Genomic DNA, 13,282 nt, shown 5'->3' with positions numbered 1-13,282 from the left:
AGTTGTTGAATTCATGTCTTTGCTTTGGGGGACAATTAGGGGAGCCTTCTACTCTGCTATCTTACTCTGCCTCCTCAGATGATATGTTTTTTTATGTAGAAAACAAAGATTTTAAAAAGAAAAACCTGTTAGAACTAGTAGGGCAATTCAATAAACAGGCAGGCTACAATATCAACAAAAAAATTCAATTACATTTCTATACACTAGCAATGAAAGATTCTGAAAGAAAATTTTTAAAAATATATTTTATTCACAATAACATCAAGTAGAATAAAATAGTTAGAAGTTAACTTAACCAGGAAGGCAAAAGAAATGTACAATGGAAACTATAAAACATGGTCAAAAGAAATGTAAAAAGACTTAAACAAATGAAAAGATATTGTATATTCATGCATTGTAAGACTTAATATTAAGATGACAGTACTAGTCAAAGTAGTCTACAAACTTAATGCAATCCTATCAAAAATTCCAATAATGTTTTTTTCATAAATAGAAAAGAATTAAAATTTATATGGAACCACAAAAGACCACAAAATATTTTGGCTGCATATAACCGAAGCAATTTTGAGCAAGAATAAAGCTGGAAGCATCATACCTCTGGATTTTGATATATGTTATAAAGGTACAATAATCCAAACAGTATAATGCTAATGTAAAAATAAAAACACAGATGAATGGAACAAACTAGAGAACCCAGAAATAAACCCACAAAAACATGATCAACTGAAGCCAAGAATACACAATGGAGAAATGATAGTCTCTTCAATAAAAGATGTTGAAACAACTGGATATCCATATGCAAAAGAATGAACTTGGACCATTATCCCACACCACACACAAAAATAAATTCAAAAGTAATAAAAAACTTAAATGTAAGGCTTGGAACTGTAAAACTCCTAGAAACAAGATAGAGAAAAAACTTCTGGGCATTGGTCTTGGCAATGATGTCTTGAATAATGCATCAAAAGCACGCACAACAAAAACAAAAATAGACAAGTAGGAATATGTCAGTCTAAAAAACTTCTGCAAAACAAGCAACCAACAAAATGAAAAGGCAATCTACAAATGAGAAAAGTTATTTGTAAACAATATATTATCTGATAAAGAGTTAATATCCAAAATAAAAGGGAAACTTCCAAGTCAAGCACACATACACACAAAAATATTCTATTAAAAAGTGGGCAAAGAAAATGAAGATACATTGCTCCAAATAAGATATACCAATAGCCAAGAGATACATGAAAAGATATTCAACAACCCTAATCTTCAGAGAAATGAAAATCAAAATCACAATGAGATGTTACCTCACATCTCTTAGGATGGCCTTTATCCAAAAATAAAAGATAAAAAATGTTGGCAAAGATGTGAAAACTATCACAAGAACAGAAAACCAAACACCGCATGTCTCACTCATAGGTGGGAACTGAACAATGAGATCACTTGGACTCGGGAAGGGGGACATCACACACCGGGGCCTATCATGGGGAGGGGAGAGGGGGGAGGGATTGCATTGGGAGTTATACCTGATGTAAATGACGAGTTGATGGGTGCTGACGAGTTGATGGTTGCAGCACAGCAACATGGCACAAGTATACATATGTAACAAACCTGCACGTTATGCACATGTACCCTAGAACTTAAAGTATAATAATAATAAATAAATAAATAAATAAATAAATAAATAAATAAAGTTATATAATAAAAAAAAGAAAATAAATATCTATCTGATGGCTGAATAATAAAGAATTTTTTAAACACAAAACCATAATGTAAAGACTAGTAATTAAAACTTTGTTCAGCAAATGATGCCACAAACATAATAAAACAATATTCAATGAAAAAAAAAAGAAAGCAAACTCTTGTACAATGTTGGTGGGAATACAATTGGTGAAGACACCATGGGAAACAGAATGGAAATTTATCAAAAAAGTAAAACCAAAACTACCACATGGTCCAGGAACCCCACTTCTGAATATATATCCAAAGCCATTGTAAACAGGATACCTCTTGCCCCTCCTTCACCTCCTCCACCTGACACTTTGGCTGCAGGTCCTCTGGGGGCAGTTTCTGTTGACTCAGCTAGGGATCTGAGGGGACACCAACATGACTGACTGACCACCAGCTGTTGCCAGCAGCTGCCACTTCTAGCCCAGCCTACCTGGAGGGACTGAATTTACTCACTGCATGCTTGGCCCCCAGCCTTGCCCCTGGCCCCTTGCCCTTATTCCTTGATCTTTTGCCCCTTCCCCTGCAGGTGAGCCTTGTTACAAGCTGACACTTCGATGGTCCCATCTCAATCACAGCCTATGTCCAGTGTCATAGAGTGAAATTACTTTCAGAGTTAAAATGTTATTGAAAAACAAGATGGGAGACAGATCCCAGAGTCCTCATTAATAAAGCAAGGTAATGGAAAGATGTCTCGTCTCAGTAATTTTCTAATCCAGAATGTGCACATGATAAAGCCTTACTTTATAATTTTTAATAACCATGGTGCCTTAATCATTTCTATGTTGATGAACTATTTGTGGTTTTGTTAAAAAATTGTAAACATAGCAATAATATAAACTTGGAGAACAAATTATATTTTCCTTTAATACTCAGTATCTATTTACAAATCATAAATGCATACCCTAAGGGAAAAAATGAACCTCCAACTTTGTATTAGGACTAGTTATTTGGAGAAATTAATTAATTGGGAAAATATGGATACCGATTTCATAATGCCCAGAACCTAGTTTAAGTATAAATTTAATATTCTACCAGAAGACTTCAGAAAAAGAAAAGAAACAAGATAGAAACTTCTGGTTCTGGAAGGAAAACATCAATGAAAGCCTGATTTTCTGTAGAAGATGAAGCTTTGAGTAACATGCCAAAAAGGCAGAGGCAAGGCTGACAGTAAAATGAGTTGCCTGGGCAAAAGCAAGAGATATACACATGAGCAAACTGGAACAATGAAAAGAGTTGGATGAAAAATCTGACAAACAGTGTGCTAAAAATTATGCAAGGCCTTTATCTTGAAATTCTGCTCTGCAACAAACACCCTAAGTGGAAATTGATCCAGATAAGGAAGTGAGAACACCAGCAGCTTAATAGGTCCAGATACCTAACTGAGTGACTTGTCTTTGTCTAAAGTGAAAGAGAAATGTAAGAAAACCATGGTTTCCAGTGCATAGTTATACAACAAGAACAATTTAGCCCACCAGATAGATACCCTCAAGCTTTTTATTGAAGAACAGGAGGAACAGATGATGGAATTTTATAGAGATAATGAAGAATGATCAAAGAAGATAGAAAGACAGAAACATATGTGTAGTGCACTGCAGCATACAATGCATAAACTTAAGCTTTTTGACAAAGGGATGAACTTATTGTAAACATGGCTTAGTTATAATCCCCAATGGCACTTGCAGTGGTAATGTCAATCACGAATCAGTGGTTGAAGCCATCACTGTTGTGTCTCAGGAAGCTGCTCAGGTCTTGGGGTCAGCAGGAAAGGGGCCACATAAAGCTACAAAAACCTGCTGGAGAAAAGGAAGAGCTACCATCACAGTTTAGGAAACTGAAGTTGCAGTAAGAGAAAGAATAGCAGGAGTCCTCCAGGGATGATGGTACAGCAGGTGACCTGGTGGAGCTGCAGAAAGACTCAGACTTGCAGTTCATCAAAATACAGAGAGATGCCAATAAGCAAATTAGTGAAAGTTGAAGATGAACTCAAAGTAGGAAAGGGGAAAGTACAATGAGAGTTTATAAACAGCACTGGACAAGATTGAGGAGATGGAGATGACCCACAGCTACCGGAACAAGGGTCTAGAGAAGGTGAAGGTCAATAGGAAGGCACTTGTGGCCCAGCAACAGGAAAACCATCCTTCAACCTGGGTGGTTCTCTTTGACGCCCTGCCCGGAGGTACTGACTCTTTTTGTCCATTGACACAAACTTTTTTCAGTACTGTTTGAAGTTTGTCTTAAAAACTGGAACCTTTTATATTACAGTTTAAGAGAGAATAAAGCAGGTTTAAGTCTTCAAAAATAAACACAGATGTTTTTGTAGTTTGATTCTAGACTAAAAACTAATTCATGCTGTTTTTATTTTTTATTTCCACAATTTTAGAATCAAGTTTACTCAACATTTTCCCCCAGCTGCTTCAGTGATTGTACACTTGGAGGTGTTAAATTAAAAGTTCACAAGATCAGGCTGAGCACCGTGGCTCATGCCCATAATCTCAGCAATTTAGGAGGCCAAGGTGGGAGGATCATGAGGTCAGGAGATCGACACCAACCTAGCTAACATGGTGAAACCCCGTCTCTACTAAAAATACAAAATATTAGCTGGGTGTGGTGGCACGCACATGTAGTTCCAGCTACTTGGGAGGCTGGGGCAAGAGAATCGTTTGAACTTGGGAGGCAGAGGTTGCAGTGAGCTAAGATTGCACCACTGCACTCCAGCCTGGGCAAGAGGGAGAGAGTCTTCATGTAAAAAAAAGAAAAAGGAAAGAAAGAAAGAAAGAAAGAAAGAAAGAAAGAAAGAAAGAAAGAAAGAAAGAAAGAAAGAAAGAAAGAAAGAAAGAAAGAAAGAAAGAAAAAACCGTAATATCTATAAATTTAGAAACAGAGACTTATAAAGGATTGCAATCTGCAAGGTGGCCATCCAGCAGGCTGGAAAGCACAGCCTCTGGCAAAGACCAAAGACAGACACTTTGAAGGAGGAAGGGTTTAGGGAGGAGCTTTACACTGAATGGGTTGGCTAAACGCACATATTTAACAGGTAAAGGTGTATCTACTAATATTCAGGAAGGTGGTCCTAATGTATGCATATTTAACAAGCATGCATATAACACATGACCTACATTCACTATGGGGTGGAGACTTAACATTTAAGTGTATTACAGTTAGGCCTTAAACATCTAAGAGTCATTTCAGGACACAAAAGCACTCAAGTACGCAGCTTCTGTAAAATGGCCACAACCAGTCCATGGTCAGTGGTTTTCTTAATCATTTCTATATATTGAGAAACATATAGAAATATATTCTATATATTTCTATATTGAGAAATATAGAAATGATTAAGTGGAAATATAGAAATGACTAAGTGGTCATTTCTATATTTCCTTCATTCTGAAATGTATAATTAAGGCAAGGATGGTCTTAGCAATGTGGGCTCTTCTTTGGTTACATATGAACTTTAGAGTGGTTTTTTCCAATTCTGTGAAGAAAGTCATTGGCAGCTTGTTGGGAATGGCATTGAATTTATAAATTACCTTGGGAAGTATGGCCATTTTCACAATATTGATTCTTCATATCCATGAGCATGGAATGTTCTTCCGTTTATTTGTGTCCTCTTTTATTTTGTTGAGCAGTGTTTTGTTCTCCTTGAAGAGGTCCTTCACATCCCTTGTAAGTTGGATTCCTAGGTATTTTATTCTCTTTGAAGCAATTGTGAATGGGAGTTCACTCATGATTTGGCTCTCTGTTTGTCTGTTATTGGTGTATAAGAATGCTTGTGATTTTTGCACATTGATTTTATATCCTGAGACTTTGCTGAAGTTGCTTATCAGCTTAAGGACATATTGGGCTGAGATGATGGGGTTTTCTAAATATACAATCATGTAATCTGAAAACAGTGACAATTTGATTTCCTCCTAATTGAATACCCTTTATTTCTTTCTCTTGCCTGATTACCCTGGTCAAAACTTCCAACACTCTGTTGAATAGGAGTGGTGAGAGAAGGCATCCCTGTCTTGTGCCAGTTTTCAAAGGGAATGCTTCCAGTTTTTGCCCATTCAATATGATATTGGCTGTGGGTTTGTCATAAATAGCTCTTATTATTTTGAGATACATTCCATCAATACCTAGTTTATTGAGAGTTTTTAGCATGAAGTGCTGTTGAATTTTGTCAAAGGCCTTTTCTGCATCTATTGAGATAATCATGTGGTTTTTTTCATTGGTTCTGTTTATGTGATGGTTGTGTTTATTGATTTGCATATGTTGAACCAGCCTTGCATCCCAGGGATAAAGCCCACTTGATTGTGGTGGATAAGCTTTTTGATGTGCTGCTGGATTTGGTTTGCCAGTATTTTACTGAGGATTTCATGTTGATGTTCAGCAGGGATATTGGTCTAAAATTCTCTTTTCTTTGTTGTGTCTCTGCCAGGCTTTGGTATCAGGATGATCTGGCCTCATAAAATGAGTTAGGGAGGATTCCCTTTTTTTCTATTGATTGGAATAGTTTCAGAAGGAATGGTACCAGCTCCTCTTTGTACCTCTGATAGAATTCATCTGTGAATCCATCTGGTCCTGGACTTTTTTTGTTGGTAGGCTGTTAATTATTGCCTCAATTTAAGAGCCTGCTACTGGTCTATTCAGAGATTCAACTTCTTCCTGGTTTAGTCTTGGGAGGGTGTATGTGTCCAGGAATTTACCCAGTTCTTCTAGATTTTCTAGTTTATTTGCGTAGAGTTGTTTGTAGTATTCTCTGATGGTAGTTTGTATTTCTGTGGGATCAGTGGTGATATCGCCTTTATCACTTTTTATTACGTCTATCTGATTCTTCTCTCTTTTCTTCTTATTAGTATTGCTAGCGGTCTATCAATTTTGTTGATCTTTTCAAAAAACCAACTCCTGGATTCATTGATTTTTTGAAGGCTTTTTCATGTTTCTGTGTACTTCAGTTCTGCCCTGATCTTAGTTATTTCATGTCTTCTGATAGCTTTTGAATTTGTTTGTGCTTGCTTCTCTAGTTATTTTAATTGGGATGTTAGGTTGTCATTTTTAGATCTTTCCTGCTTTCTCTTGTGGGCATTTAGTGCTATAAATTTCCCTCTACACACTGCTTTAAATGTGTCCCAGAGATCCTGGTACATTGTGTCTTTGTTCTCATTGGTTTCCAAGAACATCTTTATTTCTGCCTTCATTTTGTTATTTACCCAGTAGTCATTCAGGAGCAGGTTGTTTGGTTTCCATGTAGTTGAGCAGTTTTGAATGAGTTTCGGGATCCTGAGTTCTAATTTGTTTGCAGTGTGGTCTGAGAGACAGTTTGATGTGATTTCTCTTCTTTTCCATTTGCTGACGAGTGCTTTACTTCCAACTATCTGGTCAATTTTGGAATAAGTGCGATTTTGTGCTGAGAAGAATGTATATTCCATTGGTTTGGGGTGGAGAGTTCTGTAGATAGCTATTAGGTCTGCTTGGTCCAGAGCTGAGTTCAAGTCCTGGATATCCTTGTTATCCTTCTGTCTCGTTGATCTATCTAATATTGACAGAGGTTAAAGTCTCCCATTATTATTGTGCGGGAGTCTAAGTCTCTTTGTAGGTCTCTAAGGACTTGCTTTATGAATCTGGGTGCTCCTGTATTGGGTGCATATATATTTAGGATAGTTAGCTCTTCTTGTTGAATTGATCCCTTTACCATTATGTAATGGCCTTCTTTGTCTCTTTTGACCTTTGTTGGTTTAAAGTCTGTTTTATCAGAGACTAGGATTGCCACCCCTGCTTTCTTTTTTTTTTTTTTTTTTTTTTTTTTTTGCTTTCCATTTTCTTGGTAGATCTTCCTCCATCTATTTATTTTGAGCTTATGTGTGTCTCTGCATGTGAGATGGGTCTCTTGAATATAGCACAGTGATGGGTCTTGACTCTTTTTTTTTTTTCCTTTTTTTATTGTTTCTCAATACACACATTTATTTGTACTGAAAATTGTAAAAATAGCACAAAGTTTCTTTTCATTACAATCCAAATTTTTGAAAGCCAGAAAATCCAATTATTATGCTCTAGCCAAACTACCCAGTGTTTTCTTTCTCTATTATTATTATACTTTAAGTTCTAGGGTACATGTGCACAACGTGCAGGTTTGTTACATATGTATACATGTGCCATGTTGGTGTGCTGCACCCATTAACTTGTCATTTACATTAGGTATATCTCCTAATGCTATCCCTACTCCCTCCCCCCTCCCCACAATAGGACCTGGTGTGTGATGTTCCCCTTCCCGTGTCCAAGTGATCTCATTGTTCAATTCCCACCTATGAGTGAGAACATGCAGTGTTTGGTTTTCTGTTCTTGTGATAGTTTGCTGAGAATGATGGTTTCCAGCTGCATCCATGTCCCTGCAGGGGTCTTGACTCTTTATGCAATTTGCCAGCCTGCATCTTTTAATTGGAGCATTTATACCATTTACATTTAAGGTAAATATTGTTATGTGTGAATTTGATCCTGTCATTATGATGCTAGCTGGTTATTTTGCCCATTAGTTGATGCAGTTTCTTCCTAGCATTGACGATCTTTACAATTTGGCATGTTTTTGCAGTGGCTGGTACTGGTTGTTCCTTTCCATATTTAGGGCTTTCTTCAGGAGCTCTTGTAAGGCAGGCCTGGTGGTGACAAAATACAATTATGTGTCTTGGGGTTGCTCTTCTTGAGGAGTATCTTTGTGGTGTTCTCTCTATTTCCTGAATTTGAATGTTGGCCTGCCTTGCTAGGTTGGGGAACTTCTCCTGGATAATATCCTGAAGAGTGTTTTCCACATTGGTTCCTTTCTCCCTGCCACTTTCAAGTACACCAAACAAATGTAGATTTGGTCTTTTCACATAGTCCTGTATTTCTTGGAGGCTTTGTTTGTTTCTTTTTACTCTTTTTTCTCTAAACTTCTCTTCTCGCTTTATTTCATTAATTTGATCTTCATTCACTGATACCCTTTCTTCCATTTGATTGAAACAGCTACTGAAGCTTGTGCATGTGTCGCATAGTTCTCATGCCATGGTTTTCAGATCCATCAGGTCATTTAATGTCTTCTCTGCACTTTTTATTCTAGTTACTCATTCATGTAATCGTTTTTCAACGTTTTTAGCTTCCTTTTGATGGGTTTGAACATCCTCCTTTAGCTCAGAGAAGTTCGTTATTACTGACCTTCTGAAGCCTACTTCTGTCAGCTCATCAAATTCATTCTCCATCCAGCTTTGTTCCATTGCTGGTGTGGAGCTGCAATCCTTTGGAAGAGAAGAGGTGCTCTGGCTTTTAGATTTTTCAGCTTTTCTGCTCTGGTTTCTCGCCATTTTTGTGGTTTTACCTAACTTTGGTCTTTAATGTTGGTGACCTACAGATAGGGTATTGGTGTGAATGTCCTTTTTGTTGATGTTGATGCTATTCCTTTCTCTTTGCTAGTTTTCATTCTAAGAGTTAGGTCCCTCAGCTGCAGGTCTGTTGGAGTTTGCTGGAGGTCCGCTCCAGACCCTGTTTGCCTGGGTTTCACCAGCGGAGGCTGCAGAACAGCAAATATTGCTCTCTGATCCTTCCTCTGGAAGTTTGTCCCAGAGGGGCACCCATCTGTATGAGGTTTCAGTTAGCCCCTTCTAGGAGGTGTCTCCCAGTTAGGCTACACAGGGGTCAGGGACCCACTTGAGGAGGCAGTCTGTCCATCCTCCGAGCTCAAACACCATGCTGGGAGAACCACTGCTCTCTTAAGAGATGTCAGACAGCAATCTTTATGTCTACAGAAGTTTCTGCTGCCTTTTGTTCAGCTATGCCCTGCCCCCAGAGGTGGGGTCTACAGAGGCAGCCGGCCTTGCTGAACTGAGCTGGGCTCCACCCAGTTCAAGCTTCCTGGTCACTTTGTTTACTTACTGAAGTCTCGGCTCTGGTGGACACCCCTCCCCCTGCCAGGCTGCTGCCTCACAGGTTGATCTCACCTTGTTGCACTAGCAGTGAGCAAGGCTCCGTGGTCATGAGACCCACCAAGCCAGGCGTGGGATGTAATCTCCTGATGTGCCATTTGCTAAGACCATTGGAAAGTGCAGTATTTGGGTGGGAGTGTCCCATTTTTCCAGGTACCATCTTCGGTGAAGGCATGGCTTCCCTTGGCTAGGAAAGGGAAATTCCCTGACCCCTTGCACTTCCTGGGTAAGGCAATGCCCCAACCTACATCGGCTCACCCTACATGGGCTTCACCCACTGTCCAACCCATCCCAATGAGATAAACCAGGTATCTCAGCTGAAAATGCAGAAATCACCCATCTTCTGCATTGATCACACTGGGAACTGCAGACTGGAGCTGTTCCTATTCAGCTGTCTTGACATTTACTCTTAATATTGGATAGCATTTATACTTTAGTGAAGAAACAAGTTTGCAGGTTGGATATCTGTTTCACTCAAATTTACGTTTGGAGGAAAACAACTTGATTGTAAAATATTTAGATTTATATAAGAAAACATTACAAATAAGTCACAAGAAGATATATAAAACTTGCTTTATTGCATGGGTCAGGGGAATTCCAATGCTTAATACTTTTAAAATGAGAGTAGACTACTTATTATTCAGTATCAATTGTGCCGTATCTTTTAAGGTATTTAATCTGTTACTTATATGTGGAATGAAAGCTCGAATAAGCCTGAAGGGAAAGGAAGAGGTGGTGTAGAAAGGTGGGAAATCAGTCTGAATATTCTATTAAACACATCCCTTTGCAAAACAAACAAACAAACAAAAAATAGAAAGCAGGATCTTAAAGAGGTATCTGCACACTCATGTTCATTGCAGTATTAGCCAAGACATGGAAGCAACCTAAATGTTCATCTGTAAGTGAATGGAAAAAGACGTGATACATATACACAATGGAATATTATTCAGCCATAGAAAAGAATGAAATTCTGTCATTTGCAGCAACAAGAATGGAACTGTAGGACATTGCAGTAAGTGAAATAAGCCTTTGAGAAATTAAAGAAAAATGAATGAAAATAATTTGTTTATGCATTGGAAGACTTGATACTGTTAAAATGCCAATTCTCCCCAAATTGATCTAGTGATTCAACGTATTCTCTTTTAAAATTCAAAGAGGTGTTTTCTTTGCAGAAATTGACAATCTTATTATAAAATTTGTATAGAAATTCAAGAGACTCAGAGTAGCCAAAACTATTTTGAAAAAAGAAGAAGAAAAATGATGGAGGGCTTTCACTTTCCAATTTTTTAAAAGAAACTATCAATCTATGGTAGTCAAGATGGTATGGTATTTTCATAAGGTTAGACATTATAGATTAATGAAACTGAGTTCAAATTCTAGAAATAAATTCTTTTATTTATAGCTGTGGTAAGTTTGAAGATGTTGGGTCTGACCAAGGAAAACACAAAACAACATGGTATCATTGTACAACAAACTTTATTAAATGGTGCTTGAAGAGGGTTGTATGAAAGAGTAAATCCCTCACCACAGCATCCATGAAAAGCATCATGAGGTCTCAATTAAGAAGGTGAAGTGGGTGAAGAAATTTCCAGGAGACAGGTGATTCAGAGAGGTAGTTTATGCCTTTAAGCAGCATTGTTCAGCTGCAAAGTGAGAAGTCACTGGGTCAGAAAGCTCCAAAAGGCAGCAGTGATTTGGGATCTTTTACAGTTACAGTGTTTGTGTTATCTAAGGCTAACAGAAGTGGGGTGTACTTTTGTGGAGTGAAAGGCAGGAGGTAAAAGAGACAATAATATGCTTATTCAGGCTCCATTTAGAACATTTTGGATGTGTAATAATTTGAATTTGGTGCAGACAGGCTTTAAGCTAACAACCTGCTGTGAAGGAGTAAACAACAAGGGGGCCAATATAGAGGGGCCATCCTTGGCCCATTTTTACAACAGTCAAGTGATGTTATGATAAGGGTACCAATACAATTCATTGAGGAAAGGATAACCTTTTTAACAAGCTGTTTGGGGCAAAGGGATATCCACATGCAGAAAGCTAAGCCAAGACTCGTAACTCTCACAATACACAAAAAAATTAACTCAAAATACATTATAGACCTAATATAAGTTTTTTTTTTAGAAGGGTCTTGCTGTGTTGCCCAGGTTGGAGTGCAGAGACACAATCATAGCTCACTGAAGCCTCAATTTCCTGGGTTCAAGTAATCCTCCGGCCTCAGCCTTCCAATTAGCTGGGACTACAGGCACACACCACCACACCTGCTTATTTTTTTAATTACTTTTGGTAGATATGAGGCCTTACTATGTTGCCCAGGCTCCTAAATATAGGATTTAAAACTCTAACACATTTATCTACAGGAGAAAATATTTAATGTCTTGGTTAGGCAGCTATTTCTTAGTTATGACATAAAAACACAGTCCATTGAAAAAAAAAAAGATAAAATGGATCCCATCAAAATTCAAAACTTCAGCACTGAAATACAGTTTCTCATTAGGCATAAAAAGACATTGCACCTTATGGTGAAAAATATTGCAAAATGTGTATCTGAAAAGGACTTATATCCACTATTTGCATAGAACTCTTACACCTCAATAATAAAGGCAAACCAATTAAAAATAGGCAAAAGATTTGAAGACATTATACCAAAATATATATGAATTGCTAATAAAAATGTGAAGAGATGGTTATAAGTGAAATACAAATTAAACCACAATGTGATAGCATTTCATACATAATAGAATGATTAACATTAAAAAAGACTTGCACACAAATGTTTATTCCAACGTAATTCATAGTAGCCAAAGTTAGAAATAGCCTGCATGTACATCAACTGGTGAAAAAATAAACATAATGCGATATATCCATATAATTCAATACTATCCAGCATAAAAGAAATTACTGTGGATACATGCTACAGCAAAGATAAATCTCAAAATCTTTATTTTCAATGAACAAAGTCATACACACGAGAGAAAATGTTTGTTTTTTTTTTTTTTTTTCAATTCTGTGGAGAAAATCAGTGGTAGCTTGATGGGGATAGCATTGAATCTATAAATTACCTTGGGCAATATAGCCGTTTTCGGATATTCATTCTTCCTATCCATGAGCATGAAATGTTCCTCCATTTGTTTGTGTCCTCTTTTATTTCATTGAGCAGTGGTTTGTAGTTCTCCTTGAGGAGGTCCTTCACATTCCTTGTAAGTTGAATTCCTAGGTATTTTATTCTCTTTATAGTAATTGGAAATGGAAGTTCACTCATGATTTGGCTCTCCGTTTGTCTGTTATTAGTGTATAGGAACGCTTGTGATTTTTGCTCATTGATTTTGTATCCTGAGATTTTGCTGAAGTTGCTTATCAGCTTAAGGAAATTTGGGGCTGAGATGATGCGGTTTTCTAAATATACAATCAAGTCATCTGCAAACAGAGACAATTTGACTTCCTCTATTCCTAATAGAATACCCTGCATTTCTTTCTCTTACCTTCATTTTGTTAATTACCTATAGTCATTCAGGAGCAGGTTGCTCAGTTTCCATGTAGTTGTGAGGTTTTGAGTGAGTTTCTTAATCCTGAGTTCTAATTTGATTGCACTGTGGTCTGAGAGACAGTTTGTTGTGATT

General features: G+C 37.5%; 1 pseudogene; it reads left to right on the top strand.

Annotated features, from left to right (window-relative positions):
- LOC126945815 (leucine-rich repeat flightless-interacting protein 2-like) overlaps window positions 1-13,282 on the top strand; it is a 49,333-nt pseudogene that overhangs the window by 25,544 nt on the left and 10,507 nt on the right.

This window comes from Macaca thibetana, chromosome X, assembly GCF_024542745.1.
Source record: "Macaca thibetana thibetana isolate TM-01 chromosome X, ASM2454274v1, whole genome shotgun sequence".
NCBI classification, from domain to species: Eukaryota; Metazoa; Chordata; class Mammalia; order Primates; family Cercopithecidae; genus Macaca; species Macaca thibetana.
The sequence above is the reverse complement of the archived record's forward strand: the minus strand, read 5'-3'. Positions and strand labels throughout refer to the sequence as shown.